Raw genomic sequence first — 19,082 nt, 5'->3', positions numbered from 1 at the left:
AGAATTACAGTCTAGTCATATTAAATTACAGATATCTACAAGTAAAGTAAATTAAGAATAACCTGAATGTGATTTTTTTTTGTCTTATCATTAAGACAAATTAGACTTGTGGAAACTCAACTGTAGATCTCTAAAATTAAAAAAAGGAAGTCAACTGAGACAAAGAAATATTCCGATAACTGAATTCTGCATATCAGCCCATACAGATCCAACACATGGACTGCTTTTTTTTCTTAATCAGTGTAACTCATCCATGCTTCACTAACACGCTAACTAAATATTTCATTATAAATAACAAGAAAACAGAAAACAAACACATGCCTATGACAAACTGGTGCATCCCTTGTCAAAATTGCATTATAAATATCCAAATGTGCACTAGTAGTCAGAACTGAGTAATGACCAATAATGCTGGAAGCTTTAGGATAAATTGGCTTGCCACTGCAGACACTAAAAGAACGTGTTGGCGTTTTGGTCAGATGTAAAAAGCACCTAATATTTCAGAAACATAAATTAGAATATTTGACATGAATGAAGTCATCTGGCATTCTTGCAAAAAAATCATTATTATGCAATGAACTTAAAAAGTCTGGTAGGCACAATTTCCAAAATCCACAATTTTGAGACTATTTAGTTAAAGATTAGCGAGTCCTTTTTAGCCTTAGCCAGTAATATTTCAAATTTGGACCTATTTCATTAAAACTTTCAACATTACATTGAAAGTATAGGCCTTCTCATGTTTCCAACATTTAATCAATGGATGGCTCCACACGCATCCACAGATGTCTGGGCAAACCCGAATACCCACTGACCCCAGAACCGCCCTGAGTAGGTCATGTCTTTCTTTCTCCGCATCGTTTTTGAGCTGATGTGCCGTTTCTTTCCTATGAGCATCCATGCACTAAATTGCATCCAAATGTCGCTAAAAAAGAGGGCAGTGCAATAAGAGCAGTGTGGATGCAGTTAATAATCTGCCTGCCTCCTCCGACTCATCAACGCTTAAACAAATCTCTTTACGATAAAATAAGCATTTATGAGCTTTATAACAACAAAGGCTGCTTGCACTGAATAGAGGACGATATGAATCATTGTCTGCTACATTTCAGCAATGCCAACCGGAACAGGACGAAGTCACCGAACGAACAAAGAAGCGAACAACACATCCTTTCTCACTTACAGGATTGCATCAGTGGCATTCGGTGTCACTCGCATTAAAACAGCGTTCTCGAATAGAACTCACCGACAACAAAGCGATGTCTAACAGCTGTCTGTGGTCTCTTCCGCGCTCGGGTAATTCTTGTCGAACTGACGTCTTTTAGGCTAAACCGTAAGCTCGTCGAATACGCCGTTTTTGCACAGCGACTTCCTGTGATTTGCAACCTCGAGAACAGGTGCAATGGTGCAGCGAGCCTTTCCGACGCGCGCGCCAGCCAAGCTCCAATACGCAAGCACTGCGGTGATGTATTTTAAAGGTGAACGACGAGGATTTGACGGTTTCATCTCTCTTTCTCTCTCACTCACACACACCCGGTTCAGCGAGTGTCCTGATCTTATTTCACACTCTCCTCTCTTGAAAGAGACGGGTTTTCTGCTTAGTGCAGATTTGGGGGCAAAATATGCGCACTGAGCAAATGCAGCAGCATCGAATGCCAGAATTGGTGCTTCTCCCTCATATTGTGTAAAGGCAGAAATGTTGCACGGAATAAATAATTCGTTGGATTGGAGGGCAACTGCACATGTAATTGAATCGCCAAGATGGGTTTATTTATGAAGAATGAACGCTTGTTTTGGTCAACAGCAGTTCAAACAATCCAAATAAGGACTCAACCGAATCTGGAGTGAATTTCTTGTTAATTGTGTTGTGCATTTAACACATTTTGGTTATTTACGCACTGTCTGTTTCCTCTTTCTGATAGGCTATGGGAAATTACTGAGACCCCATTCTCAGCCCGCTGATTCAAGTTTCAGTTTCACTTCCAATTTTCTTACATTTAATAAAAAAAATGCCTAGTAGGCTATAGCTTTTTGTTGCTATGATCATTTTAGATTTTAATATACTATTTGCACAAAGCTTTCTTTAAGACATTCGTGTACAGTCAAATGATTAAGCCCTCAAATAAATAGGAGTAACCTTCCCAACACTGCAAATACACAGCAGGCTAAATTAATGCCTTATTTGACCTTTTTATTGTTGTTTTGGGCCTTGTGAATTTTAGCGACTGTATTTGGGTGTTGATAAAACCATAAAATATTATTTATTTGTGTTTTGCTTGTATGTTTGTGGATATTTTGAACTTTCAGTGGAGACTATTGCATGTCTTTTTGCCATTTATGTTTACACTACATAAAACATTTAGGATGCATTATCAAGCATCATTAATATTTCATAGTGTCAATGTGATTATCCTGTGGCCTCTCTGCTTTCTCTCACCTGTTTTCAGTTTCAGGTGCATCACCTGCTAGTGTGTTTTTTAATGTTTTGAGTTCATGCATGATTAATTGGTAGGTGAAAACAGATGCAAATATGTAAAAAAATTAAATAAAAAAATCCATGTTTCCCGCAACCCCAGCTATAGTAGTCAAACTTTTCATACATGCAAAAAAAAAGTTGTTTTAATTTATGTAGCCCATTACTATTTAATAGTGTAATATTACATTTCTTTGAGGAGAATGTCTCTGTCAAAAACTTTATTTATATATGTAAATGAAGAGAGAAAGGAATCGAAAGTAATAAAACTGAATCTGGCTATTTAATGTTTAACTGGCAGCATTTTTATGAATTTTCATTCTTGTTGCTGTCCTGTATAATCTACACATAGATCATTGCTGATTGGGAACTAAAATGTAAGCATTTGCATACAGGACACAAATATTAGAGCATTTATTGGGCAGGAAGTCTGATATAAAGGTGACATATCATGAAAATCTGACTTTTCCAGGGTAAACTTGTGTGTGAATGAGAACTTAGTTTAGTACTCACATGCTGTGACAGCCGCTTTCTGTGCATGTGCTTCAGATGTGTGCTCTCAGAAAACCTTATATCTGTTTAAACTCATATGGTTTAAAACGCATGATTTCAGCGCGATAAACATGATAATCAGAGTCAAAACAGATGTTTTTAGCAGGTCCGAGCTGTAATGGCCCAGCTCTATTCTGGAAAAGGGGGCGGGGAGCAGCAGCTAATTTGCATTTAAAGACACAGGCCAGAAAAACAGCGTGTTTCTGCTTCCATTCAAAATAGGCATTTTCAAAATTATATAATAAATTATATGTTGATTATTTTGAGCTGAAACTTCACAGACACATTCTGGGGACACCAGAGACTTATATTACATATTGTAAAAAGGGGCATAATAGGTCTCCTTTAAGATGAAGGAACAACAATTTATGTCGTTGGGACAAAATATGCTGAATAAGTTGTACTTTCATAAATATAATTTATGTACTGGCAAATACACAAACATAAACATAAATAAGCATTACAGGATAATATGTTCATTTATGTATTTATTATTATTATAATTGCCAAACACAAAGTAACTCTTAGATGCACTTGGTTAAACTGACCTTTATTTAATAAAACAACAGTTTTTGTATGCATTAATCTAAAAGCCATATGATGCCTGAAACATTCCTTCAAACTAATTTGTAAATAGACCTGAATCTAATTCTAAGTCACTCTGCTGTCACAAATTTTACCCCAATACGCACCTTTGAAAATCAAAATGACATATTTAAATGTTTTTTTTTTCCTGTGCAAATAAGTTCTTCATGCTTTAAAATAGCTTGAATGTAACTCTACCCTTACCTCAGTTGCGCAGTAACTAGTTACAGTAATAACATTACGTTTGGAGTAACTAGTAGTGTAACTAATTACTAATTACCATCCATAAAACTGCTCTTTAACTTAGTTACTTTTGATGCCTCAACCCCTACTAATTTGAAGTCCAACAATCCAATTCCTAGCTTTATTTTCATAGTTTTCATGATTTGCACAGGCACCAGTGCAGCAGGCAAGCTTGGAATATGGAAAATCTTACATTCAACTGATGGAAATATTGCTATTACATTGATTTTGTCAGGAGAAAAGATGACCAGAACATCGATTTGTAAGTTACTTAAGCGTCTTAGGAAACAAAGTAATTAATATTATATTACCTGCAAGTAGCTTTTTTTTTTAAATATACGTTAAAGATTTGAACTACATTACAAGTGCACATTCATTGCAAAGTGCACTTTTTAAAAGTGTACTTAAGTGTCTTAGGAAACAAAGTAATTAATATTATACTACCTGCAAGTAGCTTTTTAAAATATATATATATACACTTTAAAGATTTGAACTACATTACGTCACGGAAACGGGTGTGTGGAGGCAGGCAGGACGATGAGGACGACAAGGATTCCAATAATGACATTTATTGTAGACACAACAAGGCAGGTTCAGGTAGGTGAGACACACACTCGGGGTAACATTAACAATAACCGACACCAATGCTCAGACAGACAGGAACTAATATGGGGTGAATAATTAGAGGCAGACAGGTGAGCACAATGACGGTGATTAACTAATGATTAGACGGGCTAAACCAACACAAAGGGAAGAAACCACAACAAACAGTCCACAGGGGCGTTACACATTACAAGTACACATTCATTGCAAAGTGCACTTTTTAAAAGTGTACTTAAGTGTCTTAGGAAACAAAGTAATTAATAGTATACTACCTGCAAGTAGCTTTTTTTTTAAATATACGTTTAAGATTTGAACTACATTACAAGTGCACATTCATTGCAAAGTGCACTTTTTAAAAGTGTACTTAAGTGTCTTAGGAAACAAAGTAATTAATATTATACTACCTGCAAGTAGCTTTTTTTTTTAATACTTTAAAGATTTGAAGTACATTTCGAGTGCACATTCACTACAATTAATCGCACTTCTTTTTCACAAGCATCCTGAAATTGTGCATTAGCTGTGTCTCTGTCTCATTTCTCTGTGCTTAGAGAGCAACCCAAGTAAAAATTGGCTGCCCCGCGTTCCCCTAATGTGGTACTAGTGCAAGGTCACCCCAGTGCTTGAAGCAACACTAGTTTTAGCACATGACACTGAACACTAAATAAAATATAAATGCCACTTTATGTTCAGTGTCAAAAAACGGCTGCTCGACAAAAATAAATGTGTCCATGAGAAAATGTAGTAAAGAACCGTAAACATGGAAGGACATGTTTAAGGATGGTTATTCATAAGCAAACCATCAGACCATATTCAGGACATGCTTAAAAGGTCATAGGTTTTTGCTCCACCTCTAATGCAAACTTTAGAACAAGAACAAAATCTCAAACAGGAAGTTTACAGTTTGGTTCATGAGGGTGAAATGAAACAGTCTGGCCAATGTTGCATGTTTTTATGTGAAAAATGTTCACAGACACAGATAGGAGACACAAGCAGACCTCATATTGGAGACGTTAAAGACACTTTTAGAGCTGTTGAACCCGTTGGCTGCATTTGAAATGGCAGGTTTTTTATGAGTTTTGTGTTTGTACGACACATGAAGAGGAAGAGGAACTTGCATGACAAAACAACACAAAGGGAATTATACTTGGTAATTCAAATAAGAATATTTTATTCCTTATGCGACTATTGTTTGGATGTTTTCTCTGTGTGAGTTCAGGTGACTTCCTCTATCTATAGGTCCATTTCTATTAACAACGTGTGTGTATGGGTTTATTATTACAAAATTCCCTCTTTGGAGCAGTCAGTCAGTGATCATTTTATTCATGGAAAAAAGTACACTACAAGTCAAAAGGTTGGAGTTTTTAGTGTTTTTAAAAGAAGTCACTTCTGCCCACCAAGGCTGCATTTATATGAGTACAAATACAGTAGAATAAATCAATAAATATCATTACAATTTAAATTAACTATTTCTATGCAAATATATTGTAAAATGTGATTTATTCCTGTGATCAAAGCTGAAGTTTCATCATTCCTCCAGTCTTCAGTGTCACATGATCTTCAGAAATCATTCTAATATGCTGATTTGCTGCTCAAGAAACATTTCTGATTATTATCAATGTTGTTTTTGCCTAATGTTTTCCATTCAGACGTCTGTTGTAAGAAAGATTAAAAGAAATTAGTTTTATTCAGAAAAGATGCATTAAAATGTGACAGTGAAGTAACAGTAAAGACATTTATAATGTTACAAGAAATTTCCATTTTTTATAAAAATGCTGTTCTTTTAAACTTGAAAGAATCCTGAAAAACGTAAATATTAAGCAGCAAAAACTGTTTTCAACATTGATAATACGAACCATTATTACAAACTGAGCATCGAAAATAACTGAATAGCAAATCAGAATGATTTCTGAAGGATCATGTGACACTTGAAGACTGGAGTAATGATGCTGAAAATTCAGCTTTGATCACAGAAATAAATTGCATTTTATAATATTTCAAAGTAGAAAACAAGTACTTTAACATGTAAAAAATATTTCACAATTTGACTGTTTTCACTATATTTTTAATCAAATAAATGCAGCCTTGGTGAGCACAAGAGCACTGAAAAAAATGATTAATTGAATTTACTAAATCTTTTTAAGGTAAGTAGTTGCAATCAATTTATTTTAGCTACATTTAAATAAACAAATTTAGTTGACAAACTTTCAACATGGTTTTTATTTAAATGTAGCTAAAATAAATTGTTTGCAACCACTTACCTTAAAACAATTTAGTAGCATTTTTTTTCAGTGAGACCTCTTTCAAAAACATTAAAAAAAAATTTTCATTATTGAAAACTGCCATTGTAAATGTTTTATTTCTACAAATGCAAAACTTTTAAATTAGGAATTAGTTAAATATAAAAACAACAATGGTCTGTAGAATGTCCTCATCAATGTGTATGCATGCATTTATGTTTAAAATATCTACAGAAATGGGACTTTTTGCCCAAATGGGCAGGAAGAACAACTGTTCCAATGATAGAGAGCGAGACACACTCACAAAAAAAGATAGAGAGAACCCTTCCCTCCATCACTACATCCATTACTTCGGTCACACTGTCCACTCTGTCCATACTGATGTCTCTGCACCTGCTTCAGAGCCTTTCAGCACCCTCCTTTTCCTACTTTACATTCTCCTCTCATTGCACTATTTCCCCCCCAATTTCAGCTTATATAAACATATACACTCTTAAAATATAAAGGTCCCAAATGGGGGGTTTTGCAACGCTGCCATGGAAGAACCATTCTGGGTTCCTTAAAGAACCTTTCAGTGAACAGTTCTTTCTTAATGTGAAGAACATTTTTATATTCTAAAGAAGCTTTTGCTAACATAAGGAACCTTCTGTGAAATGGAACGATTCCATGAATGTTAAAGATTCTTTATAGAAGCACTGGTGCCAAATAAGGAACCTTCATTTTTCAAGTGTATGTCATTGTAAATTATTAAAGAAATGACATATATTAATATTAGTATGGAAACATCTTTGTAATTTTGGTTGTTTTTGTAAGTTGCATCTGTTTGGCCAGTAAAGTACATGTCATTTATCTGCTGAAAATAAAGCATCAGGTGTGAATTTACACATTTTTAGCTTATTAATATCAACTAGGCCATGCCGACATTGCTTGATATGACCTTCCTAGAGAGTCTATTCTCATGACCTAATAAATATTAATGAGTCGGGGTGAGCTGAGCCCTGGACTCGGTTCTTCTAACATCAAGCTCATTTGATTTGTCCATCAAACCAGTAGGTTCAGGTTTCACACATTTGCTTGTTTTAAGGAGTTTAGAGAGAGTCTGCTAAGCACAAATGTAAACTTATTTGCACAAGAAACATAAGAAATTGGACAAAATAGTGTGAATATTTGACAGCAAATTAAAACAGTGCATCCTCCTCTCGAAGATTTAATGAAAATTATACTGCAAAAACACTTGATAAACATCATGCACTCTAAAATCAAACACAGACATTTTCTAAATGTTAGCTAAATGAAATAAAACATGTTATTTAAGCTGTAAGCTGGGGTATTTTCAATTACTTTTTAAGAAAATGCATTCATATAGGATATATAATTTGTAAGCACAGCAAATGAACATTTAAGAAACATCAGTCAATCATGCATTTTTTTTTTTAAAACAGAACATATATAATTAGAACACAGATCACAACAGATCACAGTAAATAAATAAGTAAATAAATAATTTATTTACACACTAAATAACTTCAGGCCCTCACGACCAGTTTCTTCGCCCATGCCATCAGACTTCTCAAGACTCAGAAACTGGACTGAAGGAACACACACATACACACATGCATATACACACACACACACACACACAACTGAGCATCCTCCTTCCTCTTTACAATTTTTTTGCACGTTTATGCTGCTACAATACTTATTATACTGTATATTGGCTGCTACTCTTACAATGGCATGCGAAAGTTTGGGAACCCCTTGCAGAATCTGTGAAAATGTGAAAGCACAACTATTAAAAAATGTTCCAACGTTCACTGATGCTCCAGAAGGAAACACGATGCATTAAGAGCTGGGGGGTGAAAACTTTTAGAATTTGAAGATCAAGGTAAAATGTACTTAATTTGTCTTCTGGGAAACATGCAAGTATCTTCTGTTGCTTCCGAACGGCAGTACTAAATAGAAAGAAAAAAATATATATTTCAACAAAATAAGAAAAATTTGGACATCTTCATCCTGTTCAAAAGTTTTCACCCCCCGGCTCTTAATGCATCGTGTTTCCTTCTGGAGCATCAGTGAATGTTTGAACCTTTTTTAATAGTTGTGTTTGAGTTCCTCAGTTGTGCTCAGTGTGAAAAATGGATCTCAAAATCATACAGTCACTGCTGGAAAGGGTTCAAATATGCAAGAGATGCTGGAAAACTGAAGAATCTGCAGGAGCTGGAGGATTTTTCTGAAGAACAGTGCTCAGTTTAACTGTTCAGAACAAACAAGAGATTCATGAACAACCATCACAAAACAAAAAACAGTTGTGGATCATCCAGGTAACCACACACAGTATTAAGAACCAAGGGTTCCCAAACTTTTGAATGGGGTCATTTTAATAATTTCAGCTATTGTTTTGTCTTGTGGAATAAATGTAAGCATCTTTTATGTAAAATATCTTACTCAGGACAGTACTAAATAAAAAAAAATAACATGCATTTTGTATGATCTCTCTTATTTTGTTAAAATTATTCACATTTTCACAGATTCTGCAAGGGGTGCCCAAACTTTTGCATGCCACTGTATGTTTATACTACTTCAGCTACTTATATTGTACTCTTTGCACTATTGTCACTAGGTTCTGGTTCTGGTTCTCTAGGTGTACTGTTTGGCGCAGCACTAGGACTGTGCCCATTGTCTGTCCCAGTAGTCATTGTACTGTCTTGTGCTGTCTGCTCATGTTTGCACTTGTACACTTTAAGTATATTTTAATGTAGTCCCTTGAAGTTCTGTGTTTGTCTTATGTAGCACCTTGGTCCTGGAGAAACGTTGTTTCGTTTCACTATGTACTTGTATATGGTTAAACTCCACTTGACTTGAAATATCTATTTAATATTTTTGTTATGTACGAAAGAAAACACATTTTTCATATTCAACAGAACTGAATTATGGGCTGGTCATTGAGATATTATTGGTCATTAAATGCGTCTGTGAACAAAAAAAAGAGTAAGAATAATGAGGCCTGAGATTAAGAAGATGCTAAAAGTTACTTAAATGTATTTAAAGTCAGTGAGTTCCATCAATTTGACTTTTTTGCATTTATATGAGACGACAGTTGAGTAAGTGATTGAGAGTGGGATTGAAGCACTGTTGCACTTTTGAAAGCTATGGCAAAATGTAAAATGTTTTAATCTATTAAATATTATAAATCATGTTGCCTTTGACCAGAGTGATTTGCTGAAAACAAAATGCGGATGGTGAAAGGTAATTAATAGTCAATGGGATCACGGCTTGCACGTTAGTCTCACCCATTGCCATGCATGGTCTTGCATGGTTATGATGTCTATGATTACACAAAATAAACTTCTTAGAGATTTTTTTAAGAAAAATGGGGGGAGAGGTTAAGTAATTAATTCGAAAAAAAAAAGAGGGCAACTATTTCATGAAGTGATTTTGTACTAATTTGTTAGATTTGATTCATAAGAAAGCATGCAATTTTTAGATAAAAAAAAATAAGCATGAAAGTTCACCCCTAACTATTAAGCAGATTGCATGAAAACAAATTAGTCATCATTTTGCCAAAAAGTAAAACAGTTATGAATCACCATGAGATTGAAATGTCTCCCTCACATCCTTGGCTGCAAGTGAGCGGCATATACATACAAATACCACATGCGAAAGCCTCCTTTAAATATTGTTGTGTCTATTAGCACATGGTTCTGTTTGCGTACATATTCTTAAATCACCCATATGGCCACAAAGTTTGCATGCAATTTGTTAGACTGCGCAAGTAGTAGACCAGCCAGATGGAGTCTTTCGTGTGATCAGACGGAGAAAAAAAGAACTATGATAAATGCATTTTGAAATTAGTTTTGATGCACTACAGTACTGTCAAATATGTGCCTCCCCTCAGTCACAGCAGCAGATACCACTGCATCCAGCACGTCCAATCAAACCAGCCAGTATTTAAATGTCTGGAGACTATTGAAAGGCCTCTTACCAGATCTCAGACCGACCAAAACGTAGCTCAAACAATCAAGCAATTGTCAGATGGCCAGACAGAATTAAACAGAATCTGTGCACAAACGTCCTCTTTGTGTGCGAGTGCCCACAGTTGTGTGTGATAGCCTTCGATTTTGCTTTCCTCACTTTCCTAATGGTTCCTTGACCATTTATCATTTATTGTGATGTCTGCCATCATATAACATACTGCAAGATGAGAGCATTGATCCCAGCTGAGTCTTCAGACATGTTAAGCGATATAAGCTGGCAGACATTGCTGCGTTGTTGCTGCTCTTAAACACACTCTATCTGAATGAAAAATGCAACTTCTGCAAAATGCATCGGCCACATCAGCCAAAAATGTATGCTTAATAAAAAAGGGCAGCTAATGGTTGGCATAATGGCAGTATACTATAATGTAGGCTATGGGATGATTAGAAGAGTTAGAACAGAGTTCACACTTTTTTTTCTTCCTTTCTTCTTTTCCATTTTGCGTATAATGTCTCTTTAGTCAATGCCTTTAAAATGTAAATTCATTGCTAAGCCTCCCAACATTTTCAGTATAACAATGCAATACAACCCAACTTCTCTTGGGTTCCTGTAATTATCACCAAATAGTGTAACATTTCAAAGATATATCACAAACCAATTGCAAGAGTCACACAAACAGCTAATCGAGCACTTGATATGCTTATTCTTTGTCACAGACACCAAAATAGTCATATAAGAGTTTACAGTGCAAATGTAAAAACTAATGTTAATATATCTAATGAAACACACAATAGTCAATAGTGTGCATTTTAATGTAAATTTAAGTAAATGCATGCTTGGTAGAATCACATTTTATGCAAAATACATGCAAATACTCATAAGATCATATTGTCCAGTGTAGGATATTTTTGTGGCCTATCTAGTGATAATGGGATCCGTCTCCCTCTCTAGCTCTTAGGGTATATAGAGCATTAGGACACGCATCTACATCAACACAGCTTCCCATCATTTGGGTCGAAGCATTTAATATTTAAGTGTGCCATTTTAACATTACACTCTATATTTAGCTTCACTTGCATGTTAGAGCAGGTCAGAGGAAGATAAGTGGAATAAGAGAAAAAATACTGAATGCATTCATCCAAATCATACATTCATTCAGAAGTTTCCTCATCCTTCTTACATCACTGTTAAATGTCTGAGCAAAGAAGCTTGTTCATCTTTGCCAAACTGATCATTACATTTTTGTTGAGTTTCAACATTGGTGCAAATTTGTGTGCATTTCTTAGCTCTCCTTTGATAGTGTTATCTCACACAGCAGTTGGTGTTCGTGGCATTAAGCTCAGTTTCCCACAGACACTCGCAGCACTTTTATTGATTTTTGACTCTTTGCACCTCAGAAATGCTAAAACATACACACTAATTTTGAGTGCTGTTCTTTCTTGCATTATCTTTTGCTTGAGAAATCCTTATATTTCATCAGAAACGATACTGTATGTCTCATGTTTTGATACATGAAGAGATAAGTCTGTACTGTAAGTACACATACAATGGCAAAGTAATCTCATGTATTTCTGTGTTTCTACCACACGTACATTTATGTATGTTTGCACAGACACTAAAGCAATAAGCACCACAATACTGACATATTGACAACATCTAACCCTTACAGGCACTCCTGTTCTTATTTCATCTATGAATATTTCATTCATGGAATTATTCGATTGACTATTGAATTTAATATCAATGATTTTGTGTTTTCAATCTCATTCTAAATGTTACATTCTGTGAAATGTTACATTTGCATGACTGTTCGAATTCACATAATTTAAAACAAAACTACACTTTAAAATCTTGACATAAATAACATTTCAGTCATTTTTAACCATTATTGATTCATTCATTTTGAAAGTCACGCACCATCTCATGCACTGCTTTTTAGTTTTTTGATAATTCATAAATTCATAAATGATAGCAGTTACACACTTGTCAGCCTGTTACGTTTTTCTGTATACTGTCTATCTACATGATGGTATACTGTAACTTAAATTATTGTGACAGTACATTTTTCTGCCAGGTTTAATTTTTAAACAATTATATATTATTATATAAGTACTTTTAGGGTTAAAAGATTTATATGAATACTGTATATCTATAAAATGGTAAAAATGTCACTATATAAATGATTAATAAATATTTTACATTGCTATATCTGTACATAATACTTACTACATTTTAGATGCTGTCAGCGTGTCCATATTGTTTGCTTCAGCATCTTCCCAAACGTACAAAAAATATGTTTTTGCATCTGTAAATGTTATCTATGAATATCTACGATCTATGTATCTGCATATAAAGATGTACTTAAGTGGGTCAAAACTACGGTGAGCTAATTGCATTTAACATGGAATTAAGTGTCATAAAACATTACACTCAGTTCACGCTTAAGTATATATTCTTTTAAGTATATTCTTAAACAAAGCTAAATGGTACTTTTTTATCCTTTTTTTAGGAGCATGCAATTGTAGAGTGTGCCCTAATATACTCTGATATATCTGAAGCAGGTTCAGCCTCTCATAGATTGTTTATGAGTAATGACTTTCACCAGAGTCACACATCAGGCCAAAACCAATCAAATGAACCCAGCAAGCGCATGTGTTACTGAGAGGATGAGAAAAGACATCATCACACCACAGCCGAACAAATGCGTCAAAGTGCAAGACACCGTTGTGCAGTTACGCACATTACCGTCACTTTCACAGGGTCAAGAGCTTTAAGAGCATGCAGTCGTACCCTTTATTGTGCATGCTTACGTAAGATATCTCTGCTCTTCCTATTCTTATTCCACTCCCTCCGTTCTCATTTATTATCAACGTATCCCTAGAGCCTGGAGAGCAACCCTTCCCCCATCCTAAATGAGAGACAGATTGATAGAGGCACTACAGTACATCTTGCATTTTCCTTGCCACCTTGAACACCAGCAGCAGCAGCGCTTGCGGAAATAACTTCAGTGCAAATCATATGTGCAAACTTCACGATCCTCGTTTTCATGAATCTACACAAATTCCATAAAATGTGAAAGAAATCCTTACCCTTTTTAAATGGGGTTTTCTTTGCTCATTCCCTCATATTCTTTGTCTCCATGTCCTCTGTCTGTCTTCGTCTAGTGCACATCCTCAGCAAAGGTCTGCGGTGGCTCGGTTCTGTGTGTGTCAATCTGTATGCGTGTGCATGTATGCGAATGCAAGCCAGCGATGACGTGCAGACGTGTGAAGCTAGCAGAGCACGGTTTCAACCTCAGACATCACTTCCTCTGCTTCACAATGTGTTTCCCTTTACTGTGTTGACACATCCTCTTCTCTGCCTCTCTGTAATTGGGGAACACAGGTGACATCAATGGAACATAATCAAACTAAACGAGGACAGGAACTTGACCAAATAAGGAAACACAGGAAGGTCTACGGGGCAAAATAGTCTGAAAAAAAAAAAAAAAAGTCTGACATATCACCCCCTCCCTGAAGGTGCATCCTCGCACTGTAACAACAACAGAGGGGGGGGGCACGGGTGGGAACTAAGGAGGAGGCTTGGGAGGAGGATGGACACCCAGGAGGGGGCTGGCAGACAGAGTCCAGGGAGGAGACGATGGAGGAGGAATGGCCGCCGACTCCAGGGGGACGACCAACGGTGGCGGAGCAGGTGGTGGAGGAGCCCGAGGTGGAGACGGAGAGCCAACGAGCTAGGGGCATGCCGAGGACCTCTTGATTGAACACGGGAACAGGATGGCGCTCAGGAGGAGCAGACACTTGAGGGCGCTTACGAGGAGCTGGCACTGGAGGGCACTTTCTAGAAGCGGGCACTGGAGGGCGCTCTGGACTGGATTCGGGGACTGGAGCCCTCTCCTTCTCGCTTTGGCACCTTCACCGCGCCATACTCAGCTCACCCTCAGTCGCGGTGCAGGGGGCGGAGCTCCTCTCCGCACTCACACGGTCCGCGGCTTTCTCACTCGTGGCAGGCATTGTCTCCGGCTCTCGCACCTGATCTGATGGCTTGGGCTCTACTTCCGGGGCAATCCTCCGCTCAGTCACTCGGCATTGCGCTGGCTCGTAGATCGCGGCGGGAATGGGCTCTCCGTCATCGGTGGGCTCTGGCTTTAGCTCCGCACAACGGGTAGATGGTGGGCTGGGCTCTGGGTCTGGAGTGGCACCACTCCACAAATGAGACAAATTCCGCTCGCGGGCCATCTTCGGACGACGGCGCTCTGCACGCAGGGTTGAGGCTGATGTCATAGAACGCGCAGAACGCGTCATCCGGGTAGGTGGTGAGATGGGCAATCGCCAGAAACAGTCAGGTATGACCCTCGAGCGAGCGCTCCCCCTGCTCCTGCAGGAGGAGGAGGAATTTGGGGCAAAGGAGGGGATCCATTAGGGCACACAACGAGAGGAGAAAAAAAAAAAACACTGAGCGAAAAACAGAAACAAAACAGAGGGGAAACACGCAATTTAAACTGTTGTTGGTCTGATATTCTGTCACGCTTGTACAACAACGAGGAGCGTGGAACGAGGAATGAGGAGATTTCATAGTAAACACAGTCTTTAATCCTTCCAAGACGGGATACACCAGGCTGCCAGGAACACATGTAGCACAAGACAAACATTCAATATCGGACAAGGGAGAATGGCACAGGCTAGAATTTAAATACAAGGGATAATTGGGGAACACAGGTGACATCAATGGAACATAATCAAACTAAACGAGGACAGGAACTTGACCAAATAAGGAAACACAGGAAGGACTAAGGGGGCAAAACAGGTACAAAAGTCTGACACTAACACTTCAAAATCATTTTCTGTTAATGAAGCTTGAAATAAATAAAATTATATGTAAATATTAGATAATAAAACTTAAAAACTCAAATATATAGGTTTAAGTTTCTACACTTAATAAAAAAAATAATTATAGCTAAAAACTAAATAAATAATTAAAATTACAAAAGCACACAACAAAATTACTTAAATTAAGATAAAAACTGAAAATGATCATTTAAAAACGAATAACTGAACATATGAATTAATACTCAATAAATAAAATTTTATCAAACTAAAAAAAAAACATTCAAAAATCAACTAAAATTAAAAATATTTTTTTCTGTAAATGAAGCTTGAAATAACGCTAAAATATAATTAAACATATATATTACATGAAAACCCCTATTTCAGTTAATTACCAAGGCAACGTTTCTGTTTAAACTGAAATAAAAACAAATGAAAGCTAAATAGAGATATTAAAAGCTAATAAAAATGACAAAAGTACACAAAATTAATAAAACCAAACTAAAATTACGATGAAGTATAACAAAACAATTACATTAGTATATAAATAATTCTAAAATAACATTTATGGAACCAGTTAAGTTGTAATTAGGGAATTTTTATAGGCTTTTCTCTAAAATCCACTTCAGGCAGTTTTATAGTGAGAGTTTTATAGTCAATTTTATACTTGATATAGTTTATTTTTATATTTCACAAGAGTAAGATGGTTTCACAGATAGGTGATACTGGTTTCTCACAAGGCTTCTTTCTTGACTTGTTTAACCTTTGCTGTGGATGTGGCTTCAGGCCACAGAGATAATAAACAATAAACAGAGATAATAAACAAAATAAAAGGGGGACTCTGATATCCTGGGTTCAGTCCCCAGGTATTCTTAATGATTATATGGTCATCTAGTGGACATTGTTGGTACTGTTACAATTATGCAGATTACAAGTGCATGATTGTAAGATACTAGTGTCCCAAATGCTTCAGATTTAGTCATTTTTAAGTATTTATAAAAAGGCAGTTTTTTTGTTTTTCTTCATTTGCTTCTATTTTCATTCTACTCTCTTCTCATGAATAAAACAAATCCCCCATTTAACCTTCTGTATCATTTTTCACAGGATTATTAATAAATGTTATAAACACAATTTCCAGAACAGCCACTTAGTAGTGGTCCTGGTGAGGTTTGTTATACACTATAAAAAAAAAAATACAAGAGGTTGGTTTGGTGTAAACAGAAGGGCAGTCATGCAGAAAAGTACCTCATACTGTGAAGTATGGTGTTTCTTTGATGTTGCATGGCTGTTTTTCTTCCAAAGGCCCTGGACAGCTTGTTAAGATACAAATACAACATATATTAAATCAACACCTGACTGCCTTTGCCATGAAACTCCTCCAGCAGGACAATGATCCAAAGCACACCTCCAGAAAAAAAAACAAAACAATGGTTCACCAAGTGCAGAATGAAGATTTCGCCAAGGAGACCACAATCCCTGTGGAACGAGCTGAAGAAGAGTAGCTGCTGACACTGTAATAATAATAATAGTAATAAATCTATGTATATACATTTTATATCTTGCGACATACAGGGAAGTTTCAAGGAAAATGGCACTCCTTAAATTGCATTGGTGTCCTCAATGGAAAGCATATTTCCATCACATTAAAATCTGGATGCTTCTTTACAAAGCAACTTTTCCAGCATCCTTCCCGCCCTTGTAGATGCACACTACACATTTACATGTATTACAGGAAGGAGACTTTGGGAAAGCAGGTAAATTCAGCCTTTGGCAAAGGGATTGAGAACAATATTCTCCATTGTGTGCCATCAACAATATGCCTAGCTGGTGCGTAGGAAAACAAACCTGAGGGGAGCTGCACATTCAAGATGTGCTATTTCCACTTGAGCCATATCTCACGAGGTCTTTTGCTGTCAAGACAGAAGGCAACATTCGACCGTATCTCAAGAGACTGCATGATGGTGAAAAACTACAAAATAAATAAATAAACAAACTATTTTTGACTCTTATAGCATTTATCCCACAAAACCTACCTGACTACACGCTGAATGATTGCAATGGAAATATTATTGATGAATGTTTTCATTTTATCAGAGCCAATATCACTAAGACATCAAAAATATAATAATAATAATAATATAATTATAATAAAAGAAAAGAAAAACTATATGCAAACATAGACTTTTGAGCATACTGTGTTCCACAATTTTGACTCAACTGAGAAAAATGTTTTACAGTAAATAACGTTAAAAATGTTAAACACAACAACGACATAACGATTAGTAGATATAGCCTATCCTGTCGAGCAAAATATATATATATATACACAGTATGTTATTGAATGTGGTTTGTGACTGAGGAAAAATATAGGCCTACGTATGCTATTTCAAAAACAGACCTTGAGTTTTGACAGTGACTCCCCGCATGAAAAAATACTATAGTAATTTATAATAAATACTAGTGTTTTGAACCATACTATAATAAAGTGTATTATACTGTATATATTATAACTTTGTTAATGAATGCTACAGCGTACTGTAGTATTAACTATAGTGAACTGATAAACTGTAATAAATACTGTAGTATACTTTACTTTTTACTACAGTAAACTGTAGTGTATTGTAGTATAATATACAATATAGTTGTAGAAAAATTGTGTAGTAGTGCAGTATTGGGTAAAGTAATTTGTTTATATTTTTAGAGTTGTTATATTACCACAGCAACTATAGAATTACCACAACAAATTAATTCAAGAACTTTACTACAGTATGGTTCAAAAACACTATAGTAGTAGGCTATTTACTATAAATTACTATAGCATTTTTTTTATGTGGGTCACTATGCTATGTTAAAATATTCAAAAAAACACTTTCATTGTCTTATAATATGCATTTATTTTTACCTTACATGCTCAAGGACTCCCAAACAATTCGCTCAAAGATCAATTTTTCCAAGCCCCTCCTCTGCGTGACGCTACTCTGCGGTGATTGGTCTGATTGGTCTCATTTTCATTTCATCTTGCCTGTAATGCCTGATGAAGCAGCGTTTGTGAGCGCAGTGCTGCTTTGTGTACAGCGTTACTGGGGAAACCGCTACTATTGCCGCTCCAAAAGCGGCACCTAGTGGCAAAGAATGAATTTGCATTTTCATTCAGACCAACGAGAAAAGACCAACAAGTGGGCGGGCAATATGCTAATGTTTCATGTTGACGTCAACATGAAACGACTTGCGATTCGTTTTAAAAACGACTCGTTTCAATGATTCAGAGTCGACTCTTTCTTTTGAGACAATAACTTTATACACGGTGCACTTTCAGATTTAAAACTTTGCAGAATGTTTTGTATTCACTTAGAGCTGTGTTACACACTGCATGAAAGGTCATTTCCAAAAATCCATAATAGGGGCACTTTAATCAATTTCTAACACTAGGGGGGCGCTACAACTTACGAAAATCGTACTAGTGCAACTAGATGACCTACGAAGTCTGTCAATTATTTTTCTGACTATATCACACACTCTAAAAAATGTTGGGTTGTTTCAACCCAACTTTGGGTCAAATATGGACTAACCCAACTTTTGGGTTAAAAATTTAAT

The 19,082-nt window shown here is 36.2% G+C and overlaps 1 protein-coding gene across 1 annotated transcript in view; it reads right to left on the bottom strand.

Moving 5' to 3' along the window:
• LOC107691862 (signal-induced proliferation-associated 1-like protein 2) overlaps positions 1–14,020 on the bottom strand; it is a 48,255-nt gene extending 34,235 nt beyond the window's left edge. Inside the window, exon 1 of the mRNA XM_016490685.1 lies at positions 13,752–14,020. The gene's annotated coding sequence lies outside the window, so the exon portion shown is untranslated. The remainder of the gene's footprint in view (positions 1–13,751) is intronic.
• Between the last annotated feature and the right edge of the window lie 5,062 nt (positions 14,021–19,082).

Source organism: Sinocyclocheilus anshuiensis, unplaced genomic scaffold, assembly GCF_001515605.1.
Source record: "Sinocyclocheilus anshuiensis isolate Anshui unplaced genomic scaffold, SAMN03320099.WGS_v1.1 scaffold206, whole genome shotgun sequence".
NCBI lineage: Eukaryota > Metazoa > Chordata > Actinopteri > Cypriniformes > Cyprinidae > Sinocyclocheilus > Sinocyclocheilus anshuiensis.
This window is presented reverse-complemented; position numbering and strand designations above follow the sequence as displayed.